Source organism: Pinus tabuliformis, chromosome 2_2, assembly GCF_031772625.1.
Source record: "Pinus tabuliformis cultivar Carrire ecotype Pingquan chromosome 2_2, CPIR1, whole genome shotgun sequence".
In the NCBI taxonomy this organism is placed as follows: domain Eukaryota; kingdom Viridiplantae; phylum Streptophyta; class Pinopsida; order Pinales; family Pinaceae; genus Pinus; species Pinus tabuliformis.
Genome location: NC_142300.1, coordinates 867,789,839 through 867,802,007, shown reverse-complemented (window position 1 = coordinate 867,802,007; position 12,169 = coordinate 867,789,839).

Sequence of the window (12,169 nt, the reverse complement as noted above, 5' to 3'; positions counted from 1 at the left end):
GTACCCTTTCAACCCACCTCTCAGTAGGATCCTCGACAGCAGAGTAGATGTTGCGTGCACAGATGGCAAACATAATAGTGTTGCCGGAAGGGGCCCTAGTGACAGCAAATGAGGTTGATAGATTTTCGGGTAGCATGATGAAAGGCCTTGGCTTTAGTCTAGATGCCCTTTTGCGTGAGACACTATATCTGCTATGAGATGGGATAATGGCAGAGCTGCGGGCTAGGGAGTGCCATGCGATCCTAGTGCTCAATGAGAAAAAGATAAACATGGAAAAACTCAGCTTAAAACGCGACAAATTGGTGTCGCAAAATCAGTAGGTGGTGCAAGTGGCAGGTGATGCTTGCTGCAGTGTCCCAGAGCTAGCTATCCAGCAGATCTACCAACGGAGGTGCGGATCCACAGACTTGTAGCAGGAGTCCGCGAGGCCAAGGAAGAAATGACAAAGGTTTAGTTGGAGTTGAATCTTCAAATCATCGAGCTACGGTTAAAGGCGCAACCATCCACTCCCTCGAAAGTTAGAGAACAGTATGCTAGCGCTATCACAGTGGGATTAGAGGAAATCAAAGGTGTAGTGCAGGACTGTAAAGGCCTATTGGAACAAGAACTTAAGGTCCTCACAACTCTGCAGGACCCCAACATCCAGTGCTTGGAGACAGAAGCGCGAGAACTCTAGCAACAATATGACAATGTCCGAGGAACTGCATAGACAGTAGTCCTCACCTAGAGGCTTGCGAGGATATAATAAGCCAAAGCACTAAAGGAGCAGGTGGACGCAGTGTGACACAAGGAGGTAGTTCTCAAAGTGCATGTTCAGCCTTGGATCGAAGAGGCTTTCAATATCATGACAAACAACGAAGGAAAGCTTACGCAAATACAGGGGATGCACACATTGATGTAGCGAAGCACCGCAGACACAAAGGTCTCAGAACAATAGATGCAGCAGATACAGCAAGTAGTAGCTCAATGCATTGCGGACCTCAGTACAGTTGGAGGGATTCCGCACCAAGATTGTTGTGTCAACCAAGTGACTTGAGGGCGAGTCACGATGTTTGTGTTGGGGGCTTGTTGGGCATGGAATCCCCCCAAGGCATGTTTTGGGGCTCAAAGCCTAATTTTCGACTTAATCTTGTTGTAAAGACCCCACGAATTACAGGCGCAGAGCACGAAATGTATGATAGAGTCACAGGGTTGTCCGCCCTAGTCTTGTAATGTAATGTTGGCCTACCCATGGTCCGCGGACCATGGGATTGTATAAATAGAGTGAGGCTCTAAGTGTAAAAGATAACTAAGTAATAGATAGCGAAGTAGAAGCAAAGAGCAAGAATCTAAGTGTCTAAGTGTGTCTTGGGTCGTAGAGTAGGAGAAGGCTCTACAACTGAGTGCATAGAGGCCTAGTAGTCCGCAGCTGAGTGCGCAAGGTGGAGTCAAGTCTGTAACCGAGGAAGAAAATAATAAAGAGAAGTTTTATCTTAATTCTGTGTATTTGTTCTTGGGTTATTACATGTTTGATATAAATTGCAAATACACTGTTTATTTACTCCACGCACCTGTATGAATGATTTATATTGCTAAGTATACTTTAATGCATACAAGTAGGCTAAGTTAATCAACTAACAGTAGAATACTAGTAAAGGCTTAGATAATAGCGTTCAACCCCTGAGTAGGGCTGCGCGAAGGTAGCATCTCAAGCTACAAGGTACGGGTAAGTGTGCATAGCGACGGGCACGCAAGGTCAAACTGTGGACCACTTAAACTCATCAAACATCTCCAGGGTGCAGAAACATGGTTCTAGCACCCTCCCATACTACTTCGGGTGAGACCTCAGTTCGCGCTCCACGGACTGTTGCCGAAAGGGCTAGTATTACGGGGATTTGTTTGGCTAAATCACCTCTAAACCTGGGTCACGCCCCAACAAGCCAACTGTGTGGTTGTGCCTGTAGGTCACAAAAATTGAAGCTTTATACATGAAAATAGGAGTGCACCAGGAGTATGACATTCCTATAGATATGGAGTAGACAATAGAAAGTTCTATGAGTAGGTGTTGGATAGTTGAAATGTTTATTGATTAAATAATCAACTACCACATTAATTGTCAACCTGGGAAAGTCTTTTTATTCCAAAGGCTACCGCATACTGTATGTACTTAATTCTAAAAGCATTAAAAAGCTGTAGTATACGTGATTCTTACGCTAAGTTATCACAGTACAAGTAATTAATTAAGATTACAAATCTGAAAAGCAAAGTGATGGATGCTCTGTTGGCAGAGGATCAGGACCCTATCCTCTAGGTGAGGACGTTCAGCACCTGCCCCTGTAACCAGATTGCTAACACACACTGCACTCTAATTCACCGGTGAAATATCCTTGCACAACTTCAAGCAATTAATGAAACAGAGTACTAGCAAAACGAAAATACCAGAGGTAATGCTACAGAATCCAAACAGAGTACCAGCAGAAAGAAACTATCACACACTTACACACTTGACAGAAAAGTAAATGGGTGAATCTTGTGAGGAAGGTGGGCCCAGTCCCTCTCACAAGATTCCCCAGAACACAAAGGCTAGATTAAGTGCTCAGAACAATCTTCTATTCATCTGCCAAAAGATTCAAGTACAATAAAGTTCAGACTTGCTGATGTCTCCCAAAATCTCACTTACAGACCACACATTAACCCCCCTTCTAATGTAGATGTCTCCTCTTTATAGAGGAGACATCTATTACAATAGATTATTACAGTTCATTCAGTTAACCCATTCTATCAAAAATAAGAATTACAGAACGCTGTTACAACAATATAATAATATATTCTTTCTTAGGTTCTGGCTGTTACACAGCTGATAACCGACTTCGACCGTCTTCTTGGGATCCTCGCATTCCTTTATCGTTTCCCCATGCTGTTCCTGATTTAGGCAATGGTAACTGTGTTCTGCCCACTTTAGACAGCTGCGTGATCATGCCGCGTCAGCGTTCTTCAGATAGTTTCCGTTTGTTATTCCCAGCTGTTGCAAAATAGCCTGCTTTAGATGGTTGCTGTTGCTGACTGTAGCAACTGCGTAGTTGTTGCTTCTGGTGTTGTAGCAACTGCGTAGTTGCTGTTTCTGGTGTTGCGGCAACTGCGCAGTTGCTGTTTCTGGTGTTACAGCAACTATAAATTATAATTCCTGCAGGCTTAAGACAATTACTTGGTAACTTAGTCATCTTTTCAAAGATAAATATAAAGATACTCACGAATATGCAATGAACAATTAAACATATAGATATGCGGAAAGTTACTTCGTACCTTGGGGTGATTAAGTCATTATGTAATCAAAGCTTACAACTTATGACTGAAAAGGATAATATTATGGCAAAAATATAAGGTCAAAATTGGTCAATTCTGAGTCCTAACATCCCCCCCAACTAAAGAGATTGCATGTCCCTATGAAATGCCTACTCTGAGTCTGAGTCGGAGTACTGGGATGAACAATGTAGATTACTGAGACAATAGTTATAGGAAGTGGCATCAAACTTCTTCCTGAATCCACAGACAGTCTGTATTTGCCTCCATGCTGCTGCTTCTTCCCTGTTGGATAATCCAAACTGGCCCTTGTATTGGTCACCAGATAGCCATAAAAGTGGAAATTTAAATCTGTAACCCATCCAATTTTCAGCACAGTGTTGCATGCAATTAACATAATGAGGTACCCTTGAGAGTGCTACCTGCAAATTAGGTGGATTATAAGGGTGATATTCCTGCCTCTCCTTGGGGCAGTTCTCCCAAAACAGTTTGTTTGCCTTGACAACCAAGGATGCCTTAGTCTTTACATAATGCTGACAGTCTTTCAGGACCATTGCTTGCAGTTGCTTAACATGGTCCTTCATTTCAGGATCACTTACCATTCTCAGGTGTTGTGCAATGAAGGTGGCTGCGTTCTGCGGTTCAGCTCTAATCCACAGAAGACAATTCTGTTCATTATGTTGAGCTGAAGCAAAGGCATTCTGCCATGTAAGTTGATTAGCTAAAAAGGAGATAAAGGCTCTCAGCTGTATGTCGCCAACTACAGGTATCATATTCATATTTCTTTCTTCGAACATGGCTTCATTATGGAGATAGAGCTCGCATAACAAATTTTGATCATTTTTAGGTGCCTTTGCAAAGGTTTGCATAAACTGTTCTGATGTAACTACCTGATGAGGTCTACCTTCTTTGACAGCCTTTATCTGTAAAAATGTGAGTCTTTCCCTAAAAAATGTTGCATAATTAAAAGAGGGTTTCCTTGTGGCAAGTATTCGTTGGAATAACTCAAACATCTGGGTCAATCTGGCTTTTAGATCCTTGATTTCTTTATACTGGGCTCTGCACTGCTCAAGTGCTTCCCAGTCTTGTATGCATAACTAAACCAGATCCCTTTTTGCTGTTGGAATGCTTTGCCTTGTGACTGCTCATATTCTATCCACCACTTTCCTTTTAATGCTTGAAAACTATCTGTTTCTGTGCATACATCACTAACAGAGGGAAGCTCTATTTGTGTAAAGGCATCAACAAGGATAATCTGCTCTGTTGGAGTAGGCTGGGATGATCCAACATCTTTTTCTTCATTTCTGGCTAGTGTCTCTTCTTCCTGTTGTACTGATTCATTTTGTTCCATGGTGATTTGGGTGGGCCGGGGTGAGTCTGTGCCTTTTTCCTCATTTCCTTCTTCTTCTTCTCGTTCCTTGGCAATTTGAATAGGGCTGGGTGAGTCCAATTTTTCTTCATTTCCTCCTGAAACTATTTCTTCTTCCTCCATAACAGTTTGGGTAGGCCGGGGTGAGTCTATACCTTTTTCCTTATTTTCTTCTATTTCTTCCTCTCGTTCCATGACACTTTGAGTGGGCCGAGATGAGTCTGTGTTTTCTTCTTCATTTCCTGATTCTTGTGTAACTACTTCTTCCATAGCAATTTGGGTAGGCCGGGGTGAATCTGTATTCTCCTCTTTCTTATTCCTTGTTTCTTCCTGCATAGTTTCTGGGGAACTTGCTGGTTCTTGTGTGTCAGCAAGCCCTTCTGTTTGTTCTTGCGCAATCTCTGGAGAACTTATTGGTTCTTGTGTGTCAGCAAGCCCTTCTGTTTGGACCTGTGCAGTTTCTGGGGAACTTACTGGTTCTTGTGTGTCAGTAAGCTCTTCAGTTTGGTCTTGTGCAGTTTCTGGGGAACTTACTGGTTCTTGTGTGTCAGTAAGCTCTTCAGTTTGGTCCTGCATCTTCTCTGGAGAGCCTGTTGGTTCTTGTGTGACAACAGGTTCTTCTGTCTGCACTTTTTCTGGAGAGCCTGTTGGTTCTTGTGTGACAACAGGTTCTTCTGCGTGCACCTTTTCTGGGGAGCCTGTTGGTTCTTGTGTGTCAACAGGTTCTTTTATTTCAGCAGAGGATTGTGGCATTTCCGTCTGTGTAACAGCAGGCTCTTTTGTTTCATCTACAACAGTAGAGGCTTCCTTCATTGGTTATGCCACTACCTTATATCCTGCTTGAGTATATATTTCACCACAATTGGTACACACATATTCATTATCCTTACTCTTCTCTGCTGCAGACGCTACCCGTGCTAAAACATGCAGGCTGAATTCATTCTGATATGCTTCCTTAACCCTTATTATTTCCTCCTGATAGTCCTGAATCTGAGATTTCAGAAATTCAATTTCTTCCTGCAGGGCAGGTATGGTAGGCTGGTCTTGTGGAGCAGTAGATTCCAGTGGAGGCAGAGGTTGTGTTTCATCATTTTGATCAGTATTCCCCACAGGTGGTTCTTGTGTGTCACCTGGGGTAGTGGCTGTTTCTTGTGTTGTAGCCATTTGGTCACTATTACCTTGGGTGTCGGCAGCTGGTTCTTGTGTGTCAGCTGTCTTAAAATATGATGTCACGAAGCTATGAACACTCTGCATCTCAGCTTCCGAGGGTGAGGGAGAGGAGTTTTGAGGACTGGTGGGAGTGCGGATCCTTATAGTGATGGGCGGTGAACTGGGGGAATTAGGAGATTCAGCTGCTACCGATGACCGGGTTCTTCGCTTTGGTAGAGAAGCAGGGAATTCAGGCGTTTTTCTCTTCAGGCTAGCTTTCTTTAGGATGGGGGCAGTAGCTGGAGTAGCAGGTGCCTTAGCTGAAACCCTAGTTCTTCTTCTTTTCGATGAGGTTTTCTTTCCCTGCTGCCTTTTTCGTTTAAGCAGGGTAATAGGGATATTGTCATCGGAGTCATCAGTAGAAATACCAAGTATGGGAATGGAAGGATTGGTTCTTTTGGGAGATGGGGTTGTTCTCGTGGTTATTTCTACTGCTGCTTGTTCATTCTCAGCAACTTGCGGGGGTGTTTACTGGAGTTGTTCAGGAATGTGCTCTGCTTGCTGAAGGTTTTCTAGAGAGATTTGTTCAGGCATATCCTCTGTTTGCTGAGGAAGTTCTTCATCTTGCTGAGGTGTATCCTCAGCTTGGTGAAGAATTTCCTCTTCTTGATGAGGAATTTCATGTTCCGGCTGTGGAATTCCTGCCTCCTGATGGGGATTAATGGGGGGTGGAGGGTTATTTAGAGCGAGGACTCTATTAATCAGTAATTGGGCTAAGCGGTGGTGTTTTAAGGAAAGAAGTGGACGCTTCGCGTTAACAGCATATCGTGACATGTTTTTGAGACAACCCAATAGATAATATGGCATGTTTATTAACTGACCATCTCTCAAATGATTTAACCAGACGAAGTCGTGCTGGTAAATTACCTGGTAGCGGCCTTCGCACGTTAGATATTGCTTGACAAATTCAGCGACTTTCGGCCACGGTTGAGGTAACGACTGAAGTGCTACGCCTCTGCCTTTGGGCTCTACCTGCTCGCCTGGTCGGAGAAAATCCTGCTGCGCATTAAGAATCAGGTGCTTTCTGCTGAACCACCGTGTGCCATTAGCTGGTAGCCCGGTAACTTGGGCTATAATTTCCTCCGTGACTGGGATTTGAACTCCCTGGACAACAGAGAATCCTTCTGTTAAATTGCATGCAAATTCAAGGACTTGCTGCTCATCAAAGTCCGGAAGTCTCCTGAAGTACTCTATCCATCCCGCTTGCAAGAAAATTTGATAAATCTCCGGATAGAGTTCAAGGACTGCTGTCGTGCCAGGCTCATGTGTAATGAGGGTTCCTCCCATAGCTGTTGTTTCAGTAAATTTCAGAGTTCAGAGCCGAGCTTCCAATTTCAGTTCAGAGTAAAACGTCGCAAATGGTAACATGCCGTGATAGGGTGGCTTTTACATATTACCGGGAGAGTTAAGGGTGGCGGTAGTTGGCGTAGTATGTCATTATGAGAGTTGCTTTGGTAATCCCCCCCCTCCTACGTGTAAATGATATGATTGGAAGTACAATTATTTGATAGTCCTATCAACTTCTCCGCATTATCTATTATTTAATGTCCATACATAATCATGCGTACCTTCGTATTTTACCTTTTTGATTGCTGCGTCAAAAAGTCTTGTCTTGTCTTCTGCTGGATCATAATGATTACCGCGGATCTAAAAGCATGGGAATACCGGCGATTTGTAATGATAATGACGGGAAGTGATAGTAGGGTGCTGTAATCATCACAAGAAGTGGTATATTTTATCAAAATTTGTTCCTTGGGGCTGAAGTGGTAAGACTGGTGTTTTCGTACGTGAGGGAATTTGCTGGGAAGGGTATTCTGTGATCGGGAAGCGATGTTGTAGCACTGGGATTGGTGTTGCAGCAACGGAAAAATTGTGGTTGTGGCAACAGGGAATGATGTTAGACGTTTGTATAAATGGGAAATGTGCTGGAGCAATAGGAATGGTGTTGCAGCAACAGAGAATGGTGTTGCAGCAACAGGAGTGGTGTTGCAGCAACGGGGAATGGTGTTGCAGCAACAGGAAATGGTGTTGCAGCAACAGGAAAATGGTGTTGCAACAACAGGAGTTCCGAGTCCGCAAAGTAATTCCTTTGAAACTTTTGTTCTCAGCTACTTCCCAGGCTAAAATCTGCAAAATACTGAAATGTAATATCGCAATCCTTGGCAGGATTTATTAGTTTCTTAAAAAAAAGAATATCTAACCTAAAAAATTACATAAATAATAGAAACTCAAGTGCTTTGAGGGATAGCAAGTTCCCCTGGAAAAGAATATTGTTTTATTGCCATGCAAGTGGCTTTAAAATCTTCTTTGGAAACCGGCCGCTGATATAACCGAAGTCGGTAGCCATTCACTAACAGTGGTGTTCTGCTTCCATCAATTGTTAAAAGTCTAAATGTTCCATTTGGAAAAACAGCATCCACTTCATACGGCCCTAACCACCTTGTTCTTAGCTTCCCTTGGAAATTCTCGAAACGGGAATCATAAAGTAGAGCCCAGTTTCCTTTCTGGAACTGCTTTTGCTTGATGGTTCTGTCATGCCATCTGCTTCTTTGTTGCTGTATCATAGTTGTTTGATGGACGGCATCCAGTCTTTTCTCATCCAATTCCTGAAGCTGCTGCAACCTGGCTGTCTGTGCATTAGTTAAATCAAGGTTAACAGCTAAGGCAGTTCTTAAGGTTTTAATCTCAAACTCTACAGGGAAAATAGCATTCTTTCCAAAAACTAATTCATAGGGTGAAAAGCCTGTTGTATTCCGCCAAGTGGTTCTATAGGCCCATAGAGCTTCGGGCAACCTCTGAAACCAGTCCCTTCTATTCTCCTTTATCGTTTTTGTTAAAATGGCTTCTATGACCTTGTTGGTACTTTCCACCTGCCCATTTGCTTGGGGGTGGTATGGTGTAGTCATTTTGTGCTTGATATGATATTTTTGAAGCGTATTTTTGAAGCCATGAGAATTAAAAGGAGGTCCTCCATCAGTGACTAATTCTCTGGGTAGTCCAAATCTAACAAAGATTTCTTCAAATAAGAATGTTAGTACTGCTTCTTCATTAGCTTTAATGAGTGCTTTGGCCTCTACCCATTTAGTCATATAATCCGTGCATACTAATATGTACACTCTTTGATTAGATGGAGGATTAATGGGACCTATAAAATCTAATGCCCATTTCTCAAAAGGTTCAAGATTTACCTGGGGATTAAGTGGCATTTCATCCCTATGGTTAGGCTGGCCCATTCTTTGACAGCTGTCGCAAGCCTTCACATATTTTCTGGCATCTTTAAAAAGTGATGGCCAATAATAACCCATTCTAAGTACCTTGTGTGCTGTTCTTTTGTCTGCAAAATGTCCTCCACAAGGGCCATCGTGACAAGCTTTTAGTATATCATAAATCTCGTCTTCCCCAATGCATCTCCGGATTTCTTGATCTATTCCTGTGTGGAACAGACACCCGCTTATCCAGCTATACCTAGCACTTTGCTGGATGATCTTTCTTCTTTCCCTGTGTGATAGGTGTGATGGTAATTTTCCTGCAACTAGATAATTGGCAATGTCTGCATACCAAGGTGAGTGAGCAGATACTGCAAATAAATACTCATCAGGAAAAGAATCATCTACTGGAGCATTTTCATCAGTTTTTAAACGAGAAAGGAAATCAGCAACTACATTTTCTTTTCCTGGCCTATCTACAATTGTGATATCAAATTCTTGTAATAGTAATAACCATCTGGTGACTCGGGCATTTGTAACTGATTTATTCATTAAATACTTAATGGCCGAGTGATCAGTATGCACAAAAGTAGTGTAGCCAGTAATATAATGTCGAAATTTATTAATAGCATAAATAACTGCTAGAAATTCCTTCTCAGTAACTGTGTAATTTAGCTCAGCTGGTGTCATGTTCTTGCTAATAAAATAGATGGCATAGGGGAGACTGTTTTCTTCCTGACCCAGGACAGCTCCAATTGCCGTGTCTGAGGCATCAGAGGAGATATGAAAGGGTAATGCCCAATCAGGTCCTCTCAAAATGGGAGCTGCGGATAACTGATGTTTAAGTTTATTGAATGCATTTTCACAATCATCAGTCCACTTAAATTCAGCATTTTTCATTAACAACACAAATAGAGGAGAAGCTATTTTGGAAAAATCCTTAATGAATCGTCTATAGTATCCGGCATGTCCTAAAAAGATTCTTACATCAGTTTGTGTTTTGGGGATAGGAAGGTTCTGAATTACCTGTATTTTAGCTGGATCGACTTGAATTCCTAAAAATGAAACAAAGTGACCCAATACAATACCTTGATTCATCATCATATGGCACTTTTCAGTGCTTAAGGCAAGGTGTGCTTCTATACACCGCTTAAGTACTTTTTCAAGATTCTGCAGTGCATCCTCAAAAGTCACTCCATAAGGGGTAAAGTCATCCATAAATATTTCTAATGAATCATTTAACATATCAGAAAAGATCCCTATCACCGCTCTTTGGAATGTTGCTGGAGCGTTACATAGCCCAAATGGAAGTACTCTGTAAGCAAAGGTCCCCCATGGGCTAGTAAATGTGGTCTTGTCCTGGTCCTGGGGTGCAATATTAATCTGATTATATCCACTAAACCCATCCAAGAATGAAAAGAATTTCTTACCTGCTAAATTATCCAATACCTGATCAATAAATGGTAAAGGGAAATGGTCTTTTTGGGTGGCTTTATTCAATGCTCTGTAATCCACACATACTCTCCATTTCCCATTTTTCTTGGGTACAATTACAAGTGGGGAAACCCACTCACTATCAGATATAGGGTATATAAATCCTGCATTCAAGAGTTTTTGAAGTTCCTCCTTCACAATTTCTCTAAGGTTGGGGTTCATTCTTCGCTGGGGTTAACAGACTGGCCGGGATCCCTCCTTAATATAAATGCGGTGAGTGCATAGTTCAGGGGAGATCCCTTTCATGTCTGTGTAGTCCCATGCAAATGCCTCTTTATTTTCTTGGAGTAACTTTATTAATTGTTGTTTTTCATTATCAGTCAAGTCAAGATTTATATTTAATGTTTTGCCAGGCTCAATTTCAATTGTTGTACTTTTGGAAGGGCTGCCTACTGCTGTCTGAAATAAGTTTTCATCTCTCATGTTCTGCTGGGATTCAGATTCTAAGATTGCAGTGAAGTGATTATATGTTTCAGGGCTGACCGAAGAGGGTTCAGAAATAAAGCTGCTGATTAATTCATCTTCGGTGGAGTCCTTAAAAGTCAAGGCTTGTCCAATAGTCAATATAGGTTGGGTTTCTTCATCCTCATAGTCTACCCATACAGAATTGTCATTATTAATCATGGGCGTAGCATGAGGATAGAGGGTAAGATGTTTAGTTTCCTGCCCATTAGAGATGGTCATTGATCCTGATCTACAGCTGATGAACGCATCTGCTGTAGCCAGCCAAGGTCTCCCTAGAATCAACGGATGACCCCCCAACTTTGTTTTAGTTTGTAACACCACAAAGTCAGCCGGGTAATTCCAGGATTCTACAGAAATTATAAGATCTTCAATGACCCCTTCAGGTTTAATTGTAGAGCGGTCAGCCAACTCTAAGATAGTTGGAGTTTCCCTAATAAAGTTTTTTAACTGAAGCAATTGTGCTGTTTCGAGTGTCATAATATTTATTGCAGCTCCTAAATCTACTAGAACTTTAGAGATAAAGGTTTTTCCAACCTGGACTGTTACTGTAGGGTGACCAGGGTCACCATACTTCACAGGATAATCTTTTTCGGTCATTAAAGCAGTTAATTCTCCCATCACATGAACTGTGAGGGGATCCTTAGCCTTTCTTCCCGGTTTTTTTATACAAATGTCTCTAATAGTTCTAGCATAAATAGGAACATCCCTTAATGCTTGCAATAATGGGATTTTAACATACAAATTCTGTAGCTCTCCTAAAAGGTTAAAGGTAGGTTGCTCAAGTGTTTTAGTGAGAGCCAGCCGTTCAGGGAATGGCGGATCTATTGTTTGATCATTATTATTAGGTGCTGATTCTGCTGTTTCAGCATTATTGTTAGCTGGTTTTTCTTTTCTAACTTCTTCTTTGTCAGAGTCAGTGATATCATCTATAATGGGTTCAACAATTCTCCCTGAGCGAAGATGGATATCGTTACATTGCAGGGGAGAAACAGGCTGATTTTGAATGTCAATTACTTGCAGGGCTTTATTGTTATTTGGATTGGGGTTAGGTTGTACAGGCAGCTGTGGTCTCATTGCCTGGTTATTTGGAGGAGTATTGGATGGTAAGGAAAGAGACTGTTGTTGTTGAGGAAATGGTATCTGTTGG